This window comes from Amphiura filiformis, chromosome 1, assembly GCF_039555335.1.
Source record: "Amphiura filiformis chromosome 1, Afil_fr2py, whole genome shotgun sequence".
NCBI lineage: Eukaryota > Metazoa > Echinodermata > Ophiuroidea > Amphilepidida > Amphiuridae > Amphiura > Amphiura filiformis.
In genome coordinates this window covers 84421148-84439277 of record NC_092628.1, presented here as the reverse complement: position 1 = coordinate 84439277, position 18130 = coordinate 84421148, and the positions used below count along the sequence as shown (strand labels likewise).

The 18130-nt window shown below is 36.6% G+C and overlaps 1 non-coding gene across 1 annotated transcript; it reads left to right on the top strand.

Moving 5' to 3' along the window:
- Positions 1–536: 536 nt before the first annotated feature.
- On the top strand, positions 537–610 carry Trnat-ggu (transfer RNA threonine (anticodon GGU)). Its single transcript has one exon. It is a non-coding gene; the product is annotated as a tRNA-Thr (tRNA).
- The last annotated feature ends 17520 nt before the right edge of the window (positions 611–18130 follow it).

Below are 18130 nucleotides of genomic sequence, written 5' to 3'. Positions count from 1 at the left end.
ACGAATGAGCCCATGCAAGTGCGCCATTAGGAGAATCTTTACGGTACAAATTGTGTAACGACTTTACATTGAGAACATTTTTACCAGGTCACCTGATTTTTACATGCTTTAGATGGGATTTGCGCCATCTACTGACGAAGCAGACCGCGTCAGATAATACAGCGACAGTGATGTGTATCATACAATCATATCAGTTGATGTCTTTCAGTTAGACTATGCCATAGTTGATTTTTGATAAATAAAAACATGTTATCTAATCATTATGAACGCATTCAGTTGAACTCGAAATTATACTGATATTAGTTTATTACATCAAAATACTGGTAAATGTTTATATAATTATATTAGTGGCACGGAGAAATAAAGTTTAATCTATGTGGTAAATTAAATACGAGAAAGGTTTTTAACACAAGTCAACACATACATAAATGACAGCCAGTGAAAAAATTTCTTAAAGCTTCTTGGATGAGAAGATGATAGAGGGCGGGTATTGAACTGAAGGCCTATAGATAATAACATCACTGCTCTTCTCCATCTGACTTATTAGCTCAGTTGGTAGAGCATCGGTCCGGTGATCCGAAGGTCCCAGGTTCAAATCCTGGATAGTCAGTGAAATTTTTTCACTGGCTGTCATTTATGTATGTGTTGACTTGTGTTAAAAACCTTTCTCATATATATTAGTGGCAGTAACAGTAAAGTATACATAGGCTTATTGAGCCCGAGTTAAAAATAAAAACAAGCAGAGGGAGTACGGTGACTAAAAAGATCAGATGTGAAAATCTATCAATTGTGCACAAATTGATTAAATCAGAGTTTTAAGAGTATGCATAATGGGCAAGTGGACTACGGAGAAGTCTATCTTTCAGTTGGATCAATAAAGTGATACAATTTTGCACTTGTGTATTTGCCAGGAGATAAATATATATGAGAAAGAAAGAAACAAATGATAATACAAAGAAGGGAAAATGAAGAAAAGAAGGAAAGAAAACAGAATGGGAAAAAAGAGAATGAAAGGAAAAAAGTAGTGTGGGATTGGAGTGTGTTATGGGTATATGTGCACACGAGATATGTATATAAATTATGTGTACATTGGGAGTATGTACGTTATGTGGGTGTCTGTGGGGGGGGGGGTGGATGAATGGGGTGTACGTTTTCTAAAGGACCGAGTTCAACATTTAATATCGGGAAAATGTTCTAAAATTACAAATTGAAGTTTTCTATCTAAATATATTTTAGATTGACATGCGCTGTGCGCTTTAAAATGAAAAACATTAATTTGTTCTTGATATAACTGACATGTTGAATTTGTACCATGGTAAAATCGACTTCTCGCGTGTCCTAGTTAGATATAATGCATTCCACTCATCTCAAAACTTGAAATTGTCAAAGGTGATTGTGCTTGGTATTCAACGAGTCCCCATCTGTCCAGACATGCTGGAAGCGCTGAAGATTACCGGAATTTCACGCCTTCATATCATGTAACTATGAGATAGATATTACTTACAGATAAAGAAAGACCATAGGTAACACGGTTAACATGAAGCAGACACTTTTTAATAATGTGTCTAGGTGAGCTATAATATTATATTAAAATGAATCTGCAAACCGTGACAAACACGGTTGTTATAAAACATTAAAGTAATATTTTATAGACTTGAGATTAAAGTCGAGCATTTTGCCAACAACGATAAGATTTTTGTTTTAATCTACACAATTTATGTTACGAGAAAGTAAAGAACACGAAATTGGTACTAAGAGGAGTAGTACGTGTTTTTAAAATAAACTTGTCAAAACACAAAACAACATTATTTTATACAATTTCGCTCTCAACACGTAATGCGCATTTTATTAACCTATAAATAATTAAACATTGCATGCTGCTAAACACGAAGGTTAAGATGGGGATCATTCTCGTTCTCTTCAACTGACCAATGATCGGCCACGTTGCTCATTATAAAGATACATATTATCAATAGGTATTAGGCTCGAAAATATAATTGAACAGATTCATCAGGATCGGTATAGTAAACTGGTTAACAAAGTTCTTTGTATCTGATCCAGAATATTCACTTACTTGTGTACGTTTCAACAACACCTGTTGTCTTTATCAACACTTGATGGGTAGTGACTGCTATTGGCAACCGACGCTAGAAGTAGTTCCAGCGTTGATCTTGGAGTTGCCAGTCTGTTTCCCTTCAAGGGATTTTCTTGATCCCTGAGTCAGGAACTCATCAAAAATGTGAGAGAGTTGGTACTGTCCTTCGTCTCTGTTCATGGTGGTGCCCCTCCTCTTTCTTATTTCTATAGCCTCCTTTATCCAGCGAGTGTATCTATTTTGCTCTGTGCCATGATCAACGCTGGAACTACTTCTAGCGTCGGTTGCCAATAGCAGTCACTACCCATTAAGTGTTTATAAAGACAACAGGTGTTGTTGAAACGTACACAAGTAAGTGAACATTCTGGATCAGATACAAAGAACTTTGTTAACCAGTTGAAAATATAACCTAAAAGCCAGGGGTTAAAGCGATGTCTTAACCGTTAGAAAATATATAAGTTCCCCTTAGAGGCGATATGGCTGGTTCAATGCAAGCTAATAACAAAATACCAATGTTGTTCAATCGTGGGTAGGAAAATGTCCCAAAGTAAGGCTTACGTATGATATAGCCCACTCCACGTCACGATAATGGAAAATATGATTGCAGATAATTGGCAACTCGCTTTACTCATTACCATCCAATCCACTCTTGTTAAAGTGAAGTTTTGTATTTTAAATGTAATATGAAGCTAGAAGTGTGTAATGACTAATTTGTAATTAAAAGGAGTGTGGTATTGCATTTGCACCGGGTTATACAATAGATTGTTTTTCACCTATGGTATAGTAGATGACCATTTATTGATAAATGAGTGTGATAAATCGAATCCTTTCAGATCTAATACAAGACATCCCGGTTTAAATGTGAGAACACATATCTATTTTGTCACTCATGCGAACTGCATCGGTAAAGAGCGGAAGAATTGTGTCGGAGAGAGTACCACTGAGTTAACACAAACCTAATACTGATTTTGACTTCCAAAAACCATGACTAAAAAGTACTTCAAATAAAAATGGTAAAGTTTGAAAAAAAAAACCCTTCTATATTATTTAAATGTGTCTTTTCGGTCTAAAATGTCCGAGTAATATTCATCCCTGAAATATAAAATGATACAATAATTGACAAAAGGTTACAGGATTCAAATTAATGGTCAAGTAAAGATTAGTTGCAAAACAATGCATGAATAGTTGATACAAAAGGAATATGCAACAAAAAAATCCAAACTTCAGAAGTTGATTGGGATCCTTCAATTTTGACCTTTTGAACATAAATGAAACAAAGTTATTTTATTCCACATATTGGAAGAAAATACATAAGTTATTGTTATTATTTCATATTCTCAAGCATCCTTGTCATGTTTATCCTAATTTTGACATGAATACGCCATCGCTAAGCTTCTCAAATCAAGACTGACATTTCCACGTGACATATAAGATAAATTGACCTTTAATGAATGATGATAGAAAATAACAAAAATAGATGATATAACAAAATGTCCTGAAACACTTTCACCCTTTTATATTTAAGCTTGTGATAGAATATAATGCTAGTTCAAGTAGATATTGGAATTGAATACCTAAGTACATGAAGTACAAAGACAAATAAAACGCAATGTCTTGACAAAACACTTATATCTCTCTACACATAGACATATTGAAGTAGATGAAACCCAGAGGGCAATCTTATAATATTGGCATTAAGATGTTGTTGTCCCACTTGTCACCGACGGGGAAAAACATTAATCAAAACACTGATATTTATTACCCCTTCTTAAAGTTGCTACTGACCAGAGTCATGCATGAATATAATCCAGTTTTGGCATTTCCTTCTATCAACAAAAGTATTATGATATGCAATTGCGTGAAGCGACGAAGCTTTAATATCAAATTTACGTAACACACCATATCGTAGAATACCTTTTCGAGAAACTTTTCGAGAGACTGGTGGAATAAAACAGAATATCTCAAATTCCTAATTTACTGCCTGAAATTGACTGAATATCAACGCCGTGTACCTAGTAACCATGGTGTTCTGAGTAGAACTTATCAAGTTTTTAGCAGAATAACAGAGAGTATGTGGAATACATACTTTTAGTGAGATTCCCTAAGTCCAAAGAACGCTAACAACTATTTATATAAGCACCAGTAGTTTTCTAGACTGGCCCATATGTGTGAACTTGTAAACATCTCCAGCTCACGAGCTACGGCGCCCTCAGGGTTCGTACTTTGTAAAATGTGATGCGATCAAGCAAAATCAGTCGGAACTCGGAAATATTAAATTTTCATTTTCTTATAGGATAGTAAAAATCATTTACCAAGCTGCATTTTGCAGAAAACCCATTGAAATTTAACACCCAGTTCCAAAGATGTGAGCAATTAAAGATTTTCCAAAACAAGAGGAAACAAAAGGAAATATTTCCTTTGTTTGGCTATATCTCAAAATCAATATTTCCGAGTTCCGACTGATTTTGCTTGATCGCATCACAAATGATGGCCCATTGCCACTAAATGTGACCTCTCGTAGTCCCGACTCCGGTCAACGGTCTATGACTATACAAACAAGACTTATGGCCTCTTAACAAAGTATTTTGGTGGCTATCTGTTTTCGTAACAATATAGACTCCACATGTATTATAGGTCTTACGTAATACAATAGAGGGTCAGGCCCGTACGCAGGATTTTTTTTTGGGGGGGTGCTAATTTTGAAAAAGTGGACTTTTTTCCCAAGGGGGATTTTGTAAAAGTGGACTTTTTCCCCATATTTGGACCTTTTTGACCAAAAAGCGTAAAAACCTGATTTTTTTTGCTCGGTACGCTCTCAAATTCTTCAATTTTGGGACTTTTTGTATACTTTTGCAGATTTGTGGAGGTGCGGTCGCACCCCACACCCCCCCTGCGTACGGGCCTGGAGGGTATGCAATACGATGTCAGTCACTCATTGTCCTCCAATAGGCCTCCACTGGGAATTTCCCATGATAATACCGTTAAACAAGTGGTAGTTATAAAATGGTTGTGGAATAGATCTAGAGACCTATCCCTATCATCTTAGAACTGTCTCCAAAATCGCTGCCATTTCAATTGTTATTCCGTTTCGGTGAGATTATTGCATAGGGTCTATCAAAATAAATTCGGTTATTGAATGCTCCTTGACAGATGCACTTTAGTTAGGTTCATTCGTTCAGATGAAAGTTTACACGTGTAGGTGCTTTTTCAAATTTTAGGTGACGTGCTTTGAGGACGGTGGGTTAAGGCGTGTCACTATGGTGAATTCGGTGGTGGATTGTGGGTGTTACGCTGGATTAACGGGTGTCATTGTGGGTTAAGGTAGGTTAAGGGGTTTGAGAGTGTGTTAAGGGTGTGTTAAGGGTGTAATGTGATTGTGGTACGGATTATTTCATCCAGTTTACTTCCTATTTACTCCTATACTTCTGTTTGCAAATGAAATTCGTCAATTCATTGATACCGGTTCGATATCCATTGCTTTATTATAATATCCGTATTGCATTGGGAACAATGTACATGTCAGAGCAGGGAAATGATAGGCGCCGTCTGGTAATGGAGCAGAATATAAATCGTTTTATTATGTTTTGTACTTTCATGGTAAACCTGGTAATGCAATTGTGTTGTGCTTGTCCCCTTGCTTGTCATATATTCCAGAATCGTATCACTAAAAGCCTTTCATTACTGACATGATGAATCCAGCGAGCTACAAACGATCTCGAAGATATAACCTTGCATTTCTTTATCTTTCGGACAGAGAAGGAACACATTAACTTACTTGTTTCTTATTTATATGGAAATGTTCTTTCAATAGCTCAATGAGTACTGATAATGTTTACTTAATGTTCATCTTTGAATGTTTTCAATTGCGTTCCTACAGGATTTTATACTTAAGAGATGGCTGATAATTAATGTTAACACTCGACTGTGTGAATCAAGCTCAAATCCTGAGGTGGAAATAACTTCTTGTGTTGATATAAAAAGTTCAATAAAAATCAAACATTATACTTGAAACATAGTACAGGGTGTCCCAAAAAAAGAGGCCCCTCATTGCGCCCACTTTTTCACCTATTTCTGAAAAGTTGATCAAATATATTTTGGTATGTAAAGAAACCTTTAATTGTTAGCTTAATAAACCAAAATAATTATTTAAATCGGCTCACAACGTTTGAAGATATGCCCTTTTAAAGACAAGTACCCGTTTTTCACTCTGTCCACGGATAGCAAACAGAGTGGTTGGGATGGGTCATGCTGTGGAGTGGTCTGCGAGATCACCAGACCTCACACCACTTGATTTCTTCATTTGTGGCAAAATCCAAGATCTTCGCAAACGTATTACTGCTATATTCGCAAGTATCCGGCGAACAAGGTTGGCGCGCAACGCAATTGATGCAATGAGGACTAAGGCTGAAACCTGTATTCGTCAAGGAGGCAACCAGGTAGAAGGCAGAGCAGCACAGTTAACTCATTTCAAAAGAACCAAAGACAAACTAAACAGCCCTTTTCAGTGCTACCTTTTATTCCAAAAAGAGAAATGACTTATGTTGTTAATAAAAAGAAAGCAAGAAACAATAAAGTACGAAAGTAAGAAACATAATAAAACAAAAAGGCATAAAATAACCGAGAAAAACATAAGTAATTGCAAGTATAGCAAAAGAAGTCCCATCCCACATCAATTATGCCCAAATTAATGACACTTAACAAAATCCATAAGCCCACCGGTAAAGCCCATTCCCTAAAATAAAGTTGTTATTTTATAAAGTTATCATCGATGAATGTTTTATATTCATGCATGGTATATGCACTTTTCAATCTTTGAAGTAGCCAAACCTCCTCCGTGGACAGAGTGAAAAACGGATACATTTCTTTAAAAGGGCATATTTTGAAAAGTTATGAGCCGATTGAAATATTTGTTTTGGTTTATTAAAGCTAACGGGTAAAGGCTTCTTTATATACCAACATATACTTGATCAACTTTTCTAAAATAGGAGAAAAAGAGGGCGCAATGAGGGGCCTCTTTTTTGGACACCCTGTAGATGCAATTATTGTAACGTGAATTTTCCCCAAGTACTGGACTATTGAATTTTCATTGAGAATTTCAATATTCATTAAGAATTGAATATTGCATTTCGTATAATTAGATTATGACCATTTGCATGTGAGTGTTTTTAGGAAACAAGTGTTTATTTTTATTTACTTATGTGTGTATATTTGTTAAATATACACAAAGACCGGATGGAAAATGTCTTGTGCTTTCACCAGCGAGATCATCAGTTGATTGCCACCTGTCTTGGGGAGTTTCGGCCCTCTTATAATCAACAGTTCAGAGCTCAAGTGAGCTCTCCGGTTGACTCCCTCGAGGTGGGGGGCCGGCAGTGAAAGAAACACCACCTCCCGCTGGTGAGCTACTAAATAAAAATAAAACTCTGCTTCTATACTTTGATCAGCTCGTAATCGGCGGGAATTGTTAGGCTTTTACCACTACGCCGAAAAAGTAGATCCACGTTAAGAGTGATATTTTTACCTGGAAGATCTAAAATGTGCATGTTAAAGAAAGTAGACAAGTATAGGACTTGAATTAATAATTTGTGATTTTTCAGGCGAGGTGTCGCAAGACAATTCTCTAAATAAAATATATTGATATTAATCCGCGATGTTAAAATTCCCGCCGATTACGAGCTGATCAAAGTATAGCATCTGTTGCTAAATAAACAATCTGCTTCTCAGAAAATGAAACCGGCACAGGCCAGCTAACCAAAATAGAAGATCAAGCACCAGTTAGCACCCATACTATGTCAGCATGACAAAGCAAGACGCTTTGCCCATATGGGGATACGCCATCACCGTCAAAAGGTAGGGGTACCTTTGCTATAATAAATGCTAAAATAGTGAAAAAAAATGAATGGATATAGTGTACTTCATGCTCCTCGCGATTATCAATTTTGTTCTAAACTTATAAATTTTCGTTATTTTTTTCGTTATAGATTACTATCAATACTGTTGTTTGTTAAACGAAGATCATTGATAACACTCAAATGTTTTACCTAAGTTATTATTTAATGGGTCTACAAAAATATATCATGTAAAAAAAATCAATAATGTGTACAAAAATTTTTGAGTTTCTATTTTTTCTAATAATTATCTGCATGTAGCTTGGGGGCATCCCGTCTCTGAAGCATACCGTAAGAAACGAAGTACTCAGTTGCATATTTAAGCTTCAAATTTAATCCATAAGTACATTAGTTAAAATAGGCCTACGTAGAAAATACTCGCCATGATGCAAAATGCAGTTGTACAGGTATGGATTGAAGATGTATTGGGTTTGTTGTTTTCTTGTTTTGAAAATAACAATACAACTTAACAAAGTTCACCCTTGGGAGAACATGTTCCATTACGAATAGCTTCATGTGTATCTTAAGACAATATTAAACGTTAGGCAATATATACAATTTGTGAAATATCCCCAGAGCACTTAAACGCAACGAGGAAAGGAAAATACTGGAAGCTGGGACGAAAAAATAACATGCCTTGGGTGAATTATTCATAACACAATCAAATACACGACTTGGATAAAAAGAAGAAGAAGAAAATACCCTTCCCATTTACTGCAAAGCTTAGAATGTCTTCTTTTATTTTAATGTAAATTACTATAGTCTGTCTCGTCTCAGGTTGCTAACATAATCCGGGGGATACACACCAGTCAGTACGCAAACGCGTAAACGCACTGATTCGAACCTGACACTGCAAATCCACTAAAGCATGACCTTCAACTTGAGACGAAATACATTATAATTGTAAACAGGATATCTTCTGGTTACATTTAACATGGATTCTTTCTGAGAAGAGACAATTAGTTGGTTAAAAAACCAGTACATAAGTGCCCAGGCTTAAGTATACATTATGATCAGCTAGGAAATGGGTACTTGTGTATGTCTGTTGAATTCGGCAACATTATGTAATTTGCGTTGATTTATATAATGTAACTAGTGCGCCTGTAGCTGTAATGGCCCTGTAGCTATTAGGGCTCCAGCTGCATGATAGAGATACTGCTTGACCCCTGATGACCCTTTATGACTTTATGACATTTTCCTGACATATCAATGATTATTTTTACCATGTTTTAAGCCCTGTGGAAATACTCTAACATTTGACCCCATGCGACCTTTGACCTCGAGTGACCTCGGTTTGATTTTGCTCATGCTCCCGTGATATGGAGAATACGTTTAGCCAGATTTGGCGAAGTTTGAAATTTTGACCCCAGATGACCTTTGACCTCGGATGGTTTCGCAGATATATTCCCCTCATATCAAGGATTCCACCCACCAAGTTTGAGCCCAATAGGACAAAGTTTGAAATCCATGACCTTTGACCTCGGATGACCTCCGTATAATGTTTTTCATGCTCCCCTCATACGAAGGATTCTACCCACCAAGTTTGAGCCCGATCGGACAAAGTTTAAAATTTGACCCCTCCATAATGACCTTTGACCTTGGTTGACCTCGATTTGATTTCGGGCATATATTCCCCTGGTATCAAGGATCCCACCCACCAAGTTTGGGCCCGATCGGAAAAAATTTGAAATCCATGACCTTTGACCTTGACCTCCAATGACCTTTAAAACTACCCGGTAAACAGCGCATGCCCGGTACCCATCTATGTCTGAAATATCGGAACGATGCATTGAAGTGCGGCGAAACGCATATCCGGACAGACAGACAGACAGACAGACAGACAAACAGACACACAGAGCTCATTATTTTATTAGTATAGATATATTACGCAACTTTGCTGTGAGTTATTATTTGGTTGTTGCGAGGTTTGTATAATATTATTAATTTTTTTTGCTACAAAATTATTGTTTCACTATTCCTTGTTATTTTAAAATCATACTAAATTTGAATCGAGGTTGAATGTACAAAGACTTTCACTCATTCAGAGTGGAACACTGATATAAGCCAATCTGCAGTGTATTTTGAGGTCAGCTAATGTGTTGCTAGATATGTCACATTTTCTAATCAGGGAATTTGCCCGGACTGAAGGGAGAAATAAACAAGACATTGCTTCATACAGAAAATTAGTTTAAGTGTTTGTTATCAAAACAAAAAAATATTAGTTTCCCCTTTTGTGTCCGAATTTTGTGATTTCCTTTGTCATGTTTTTAGCCAATTTATTTTCTTTAGCTACAACATACTTTTAATATTTGTCTAGAAATTCAATCAAAGAGATTTGACGGCTACTTGATTGTTTTTCAAACTAGAGTACCTGCAGCTGTGAGGGCACTGTAGCTGTACGTGAGAGCACCACCATCATTAGATAGTGATGCTGTTTGACCCCCAATAACCCCATATGACCTCTGACCCTAGATGATCTTGGCTTGATCCTCTTTGACCTTTGATGACCTCAGTTTTATTTGATACATCCGTTTGAAATTTAGAACTCATTTTCAGCTATGAATGCTGGGAAGACATTGCAGTCCTCACATGGAGTGGTGAAATCTTCCTGTTCCTGTCATATTGAGAATTCGTTATACCATGTTTAAGCCCTTGTATCAAGGATTCCACCCACCAAGTCTGTGCCCGATCGGACAAAGTTTGAAATTTGACCCCTCTGTAATGACCTTTAACCTCGGTTGACCTCAATGGTTTTTGGCGCATATATTCCCCTCGTAGCAAGGACTCCACCCACCAAGTTTGAGCCCGATCGGACAAAGTTTGAAATTTGACCCCCTCCGTAATGACCTTTGACCTCGGTTGACCTCGATTTTATTTCGGGCATATATTCCCCTCGTATCAAGGATTCCACCCACCAAGTTTGAGCCCGATCGGACAAAGTTTGATATTTGACCCCTCCGTAATGACCTTTGACCTCGGTTGACCTCAATTTTATTTCGGGCATATACTCGCCTTGTATCAAGGATTCCACCTACCAAGTTTTGGCCCGATCGGACAAAGTTGAAATTTTGACCTTTGACCTTGACCTCCGATGACATTTCAAACCACCCCATAAACGTGGAATGCCAGATACCTACCTATATCCGAAATATCGGATTGATGCGTCGAAGCGCGGCGAAACGCATTGCCGGATAGACAGACAGCTCATTATTTTATTAGTATAGATATATCTACCAAAAAACGTTTCAAAACGTAAAAAGCGGCCAAAGTTGAAAAAATCTTTCCTGTGTGGCTTTTCACCCTTTTTAAAACTTGGTCCCATTTAGTAAAGTAGTATTAACATGAAGAATGAGTCCTAATTTTTACATGCAACAATGTACTCTTATAGGTTTAAGACTGTTCGAAAGCGGTGCAATATGACGTAGGCTACCGTATGTATTATCAAAAACATTTCAAGGTTTATGTTTTATTATATTGCGTGATCATAAAGAGTAGTAGAGTATTATATATACTTAGCAAATTGACTGTGTGTCAACCTGCTACATATAGGCCCTACATCTGTACATAAGGCGCAGAATTGCACATGACCATGAAGAATTTAACAAAGTGAGTATTTGCTACAAAATACATTATAACGTCTATACGGAAAAAAACTTCAATTACGCACGAACATTAATTCATTTGCTCTACAAAATAAACATTGACAACTAAGAAAATCAACAAGTAGCCTATAGATGACTTCGCATGGGTCTTTAAAACTTTCATAAATGGGACCAAGTTTAAAAAAGGGTGAAAAGCCACACAGGAAAGATTTTTTAAACTTTGGCCGCTTTTTACGTTTTGAAACGTTTTTTGGTAGATATTAATTCTTTTTTTGAGGAAATAAAAAAAGTGGTTCTTTGTAGCCATGCGAGGTGAACTAGTTGGATATCCATATTTCGCGGTTAATGGTGCTTTGTAGCCCTGCGGGGCAAACTAGTTGGATATCCATATTTTTGGGGTGAGTGGTTTTTGAAGCTCCGAGGGCAAACTAGTTGGATATCCATATTTCGCGGTTAATGGTGCTTTGTAGCCCTGCGGGGCAAACTAGTTGGATATCCATATTTTGGGGTGAGTGGTTTTTTGAAGCTCCAAGGGGCAAACTAGTTGGATATCCATATTTCGCGGTTAGCGGTTCTTTGTAGCCCTGCGGGGCAAACTAGTTGGATATCCATATTTCGCGGTTAGCGGTTCTTTGTAGCCCTGCAGGGCAAACTAGTTGGATATCCATATTTCGCGGTTTGTGGTTCTAGTGGTTTTAACGACCCGTAACCACCCCAGTCAGCTGCATACCGCATCCAGCTATTTTAATTATATGCTATGGGGTAACAGAATTATCAAAAAAATTAATAGCTGAACCCAATAGTCCAGCCAAGGACTGGAAACGACATATTGATGACTTTATATAGAGTGTATTCAATAAACCCAAGGCGGAATGAGAGTTGCTAAGTAACCGCTATCCGAACCATAAACACACATGCATGATCAGACAACGAGTATTCAATTTCCTCATAGCATCCCACGTTGTACACACGTCAGTCGAATTTGGCGGTGTTGGTTTGTTAGCCCTCCAAGTTATAACATCGTTCACTTTGTGTTGAACATTGTAGAGGTCAATGGGATAGCTTCTTTATGGGGCACTTCTCCATCGGTTTCAGGGCGCAGTTCATTGAACTCAGCGGGATTCTATTGCAAGTGCTTTTATATTATTACAAAACGGATCGTGGTTATTGCCTTGACAAATCTAATACATAATTCATACCAGGGATTAATAAATTCAGGGGTGCGGACATTTCATTGGTCGCAAACCACCGGGATTCGATACAAGTTTGCGTTGTAAATGAATGCGTGAATAAGAGTGTCATCCCCTTGGCGCGATATTTGATTTCTGAAAATACTCAAGTTGCCGTTCAAAATGCCTAAAAATCATCAAGATATTGCAATACTGTCTAAAGTGATGTAAAATTGTGGCAAATTTGTATGATTTATCGCACATAATTTCTGCGTAGCGTGGAGAATCATTTACATAGGATTTTGGAGAAAAAAGGTGATAATTTTAGGGAAATATAGAATGGCGGAAGAAACAAATAAAACATTTTCCTGGAATGTGTAGACCATACTCTTTCTGTTCCTATTGATTTGGATACTGAAATAATTCTTAAAATGAAGCTGTTGGGTGATTTATGTTGGCGTTTCTAGAGTGTGTCATTATTGGCAAACATCTAGGGATATTGTTGAGAGGGCACTCGATTCACGAGATTTCTTTTGCAAGAACGCCAAAATAGCACGAATTTTGTTGGTTTGCGACTGAAGAGTGTCCGCACTATAGATTTCTGCCATGCAAATTAGCTAGTGTCAGTGGGTAAGAAAGTGGCATCTTTTGAGTCGTTAAGACAAGCCACGTAATCTTATGTAAAACTCTGCTGGGTGTTTCGATCATGTATTATGCGTGTTTGGTCAAGTGAGGGTAATTTGTAAAGCATCAACTTGTGAACAAGTCATATGGGTTGGGTATAATAGATTTCTATGTATACAATTAAGTCTGATATATTTTCGATGGAATATATATTTTCACTTGAAAAGTTAGTAGTTTTCCGAATTGCAATTTCTGAATATTATATAAAAGGTGAGAATAAGACTATAAATGTAAGAGTATGGGATAATTTTGATTGTTAATAAATGCGAAACGCCGGCGGTAGACATCAGCAATATCAGGGATTGCCGCGATTCTTGCAGTAGCTTTTATGAATAGAATACAATAGTGGATACAATAGCGGATACAATAGCGGAACAATAGAGCTCTCTTACGGGCAAATAAACCTCGTCGCGTTTTGCTAAATTTCACTTCTTCTTTTCATGAACTAACCGTTATTTTTTTAAACTTGTGGCAAAACTTCGACCGAAGTTTTTAATAAGACATCCCGTCCTGTTGCTGTTCTCTAAAAAAGCTATCCATCGACCAGGAGCCTCTTTTCAGTGATTATTATTGAAACTTGAAATGACCACATCATAGTTGTGTTTTCATGGATGAGGACAAAATCGTCTGCTTAAAGTCCTTTCACGTACGAGTTCAGGCGGTTGGTGAAGTTACTTTTGCGGTAAAGAATAGTACATACTGGCTTCCGTTCAAAATTTCAGTTCATCATGTTTGTGTTGCCAAAGAGGAATTTAATATCAAATGTGAACAGAAATCAAAATAATAAAAGAAAAATCGTGTGTGACGTCCTCTCTCATTGCTTTCTTTAAAAAAACATTTTTCCTATGTTTTCTTATGACAGCTAAAAACCCGTGACATAAAACTAGTAAAGACTTAATGCCAAATTGGAATTCTCAAAGGCTATGCGCGCAGGCTTCTGAGACCTACATTTTTATCTTCCGTCTTGTCTCTTCCATTCTCTTTTTTCAACGTACTCAAGTTCAAGAGTATTAACTTGTGAGAAATTGTAAAACAATTCTCCATGTCTTACATTAATATTTGTTGGAACCATGAGATTTTATTATTATCTTATATTACGCACTTGTTATAGCAAACTCGGTTTATCCATTAACTTTAAAATGCGCGAAAGCACATAGTGCGACACGTGATCCGTAATCGTCTATATTAAATGGATTTTGAAAATGAATTTTAAACAAGCAGCACCGCCCTAAACAAGATAAGATTTTCAAGGGTATTGGAAACATGGAATCGCTTTACTAACGATGGCAGCGATTACATGCTTATCTTTTCTCTCCCAGCTTTGCCTCGTATCGAGCCACTGTACTTTTTTTTAAAAAGTATTATCTCAAAGAATATAAACAAAATTGATAATGGAATGATGAATGATTTCATCAGGCTTTGCCGTCTGCAAATTGCAGGCAAATTACAGGTAAACTCCTTCTCATCATCATCTGCAAGGAATGAGCTCCAAGGAGAGCGATTTAAAGTGATAATGGTTTAAAATATTGTAATTCGGATAAACCTGAAGATGTATTGGAAGGATATCCCTCCCCTCTCGCTCTTCTCTAAAGTCAAAGTTTTTTTTATTTACATACATACATCGAAGAAACTTCAACAAAGAATAAACAAACAAGGTTTTGGTTTCTTAGGAACTACCACAATAAGCAAAGAAATTAAGGTACCAGTTGTGTTCACCCCTGTATATCCTAAACAAAGACAACTATGTCAAAATTAAAACAAGCAGCCAATACCTGTACTCGTTAGCTCTGATTTAAGACCTCATTCTGTTGAAATTGGTTGAGAATTAAAGAAAAGGTAATCTAAAACCTAAGGAGCGGACGAATTTAAAGTTGCACCTCTATTCTGTAATCAATGAGAGCACGACACTATTTTAATGTCCTAATCAATGGAAAGCACGGCGCTAGTTCTCTTGTTCGAGAACGCTTTGTGTACAAATCAGTAGGGCATGCAATGGAGCAAACGGCAACTTTTGAATTTGCTTCTAGCTTGGGTTTTTGGATCGTATCTTTATTAACGTTTATTTCTTAAACGATTTCAACGAACGAGGTCTTAAATCCGAGGTAATAGATGCAGCTATTGACTGCTGATTGCAATAAGGTATATCTGTATTTGTTAAGGATATACAGGGGTGAACATAACTGCAAACTTTATTCTTTTGTACACTGTATACTATTAGGAATTACTATAGAATGGGTTTACTTAGAATGTTGAGGTTGCCTTATAGTTTTAAGTACACTTTTAAAACCTGTTGGATAAAACATTTTACCCCACATTGGGTAAATCTTACCCCCCATTGGGTTAGTTTCAGTTATGTAGGTAAAACGTATCACAACATTGGGTAAAAGCCTTACCCAACCTATGATGGTTATTTATGATAGCTCAACCTGTTATTTACCCAATGTTCTCTCAATGTAATTCTAACTCTAGATTACTCTAGGTGTACGTTCGTGGTGCGAATTTAATTTCAAATCTATCTGTAAATTTCAAGTAAGTGTGCCAATTAAAACCGAAGCGCTGACTTAAACGCCCACTTGAACGATTCTTATTCATGAAAATTCATAATAAACCAGTTGAATGTAAACAATTGACTGAATGAAAAAGGGACCGAAACCTAATAATTTGTGGAGTTTCTTTCCTTTAGGGCAACTAAGTGCGTCAAACGTCACTTGAATTGACACAATTCCAATAAATTGATTATTGGTCGAAATTGAGTGATTTACTTTAATTTTTAGGCACGAGGCTTTTGATTACAGAAACAAATAATTGGTTCACCACAACTAATAAATAGTTTAATTACAATACAAAAATACTTTTCATACCGTATAACCAACTGAAAGAACAGTGTTCAAAGTCACACTTGTGTACTTTAAATATAGAAGTACACAAGTCACACTTATGTACTTCTATTCTTAAAGTCAAATTATGATATGATCCACCACTAATTGCAGCAGATTATTCCATTTAACATCTAACTATCTCCCGCTTATACAAAATAAATCACAAATTTTGGAAAATTGAAGTGTTGAACAGTGCCCAATTTGCACAAATCCAACCTGGCCGCTTATGCAAGGATGGTCAAATTTGGGGCTCCACATTTGGGGTAACGGGAAACACTTTTTCATTTTTTTTTACCCATGTGGACAATGATGGAGACCAAAATTTGACATTTGACCTCTATAATGAGAGGAATACAATTAGAATTTTTGTTCTTTAATTTTGAAAATTTGAGCCCTGCATTAGCGGCTATTTTTGTTTTCCCCAACTTCCTTTTTTTCTCATTTTTTGATGTGTTGGCGTTCCAATTTTGTGCAGGTGTACCCATTATTTTCATACATTCACTAGTCTGCAAGGGCATTAAAATTAATGCAATGGCATTAGGCTATGATCCATTTGAAATGCTAGTACAATCGATTCTACAAGTTTAAACTTGCGTAAAAACTAAATTAAACAAATTAGATGAATTGCATTTGTTATTGAATTCAATAATATTCGGATACGCTAAGGAAATACGGTCAGGAAATTGGAAATATAAGATTTGCTGATTTAATTAGTCGATTCTCTGAACTTTTCGTAATTTTTAAAGTTGAATCTACACAAATAAATAAAAAGAATCGTTTGATTAAAGCCATACTGTACAATTTCTGTTTTAATTTTAATTTTGTTGTTCCTTACCTAAAATGCTGCAATAATATGAGTAATATTATTTTTTCTGTAGTTTTTTGCTGTAAACTCATGAAAATCTGAGACACATTTGGAATGACATTTACTTGATTCGATACTCGCATTGTTATGGTATTAAGGGATGGGCCTATAGGAATAAAGACCAAACAAACATATTCTTGTTCATGCCGTAATATTGTAGTCTTTCAACCCTTTCACAACTTCAGCTGTGTAACTTACAAAAATCTCCCGCTAAAAAGTGGTTCTTTTAATTTTAGAAAATACATTAAAAATCGCATTGGACTTTTCGTACTGATCGTACTATAAATGACCACCAGCCTATAATGTTCTGATCACACTATAGACTGGGATTACATGTGTCGTCATTGCCAGGCAACTTGTTTCTATTGTTCCTTGCCCGGAAATATGCCCACGCATCATGTTGTGTTCAGGGACCGTGCTTTTAAAACGCCCGCCAGATCACAATAATGCCATTGAACTGTGTAGTGGCTATACGTATTCGCTGTAGTATAACAGTAGGACAGTCCCTTAGCGACTCAATAATAATGTGTGGAAACAGGTCAGGGACGGCATTAAGATTATTCTAATCCTTAGATAAAAGAAAGGCCTTCAATCACACAGGTGCGGGGTTGTAAATAATATTTAATCATCAAAGCTGCTGGCATAGGAAATTCCGTGGAGGCGGCGCTTATTATTTATTGTAAACACAATTCAACGTGGTACTCACTACATGTAGAATGCCGAGTCTGCAAATGTTCTGTGCATGAAGCTAGTAGAGATATAGCTTCATGTTCAGTGTAATCAATTAAAATACTATGGCTGGATATCAAAAAAATCGTGTCGAGGCATTCCTTCTTGTTATGGACGACAAGTATTAATTTTGATATTATTATGACAAAATCAATTCCCTTCTCAATTCCCAACCTTTATCGAGGTGCGAGTTTGAGGTTTCATAGTAATCTATTACCT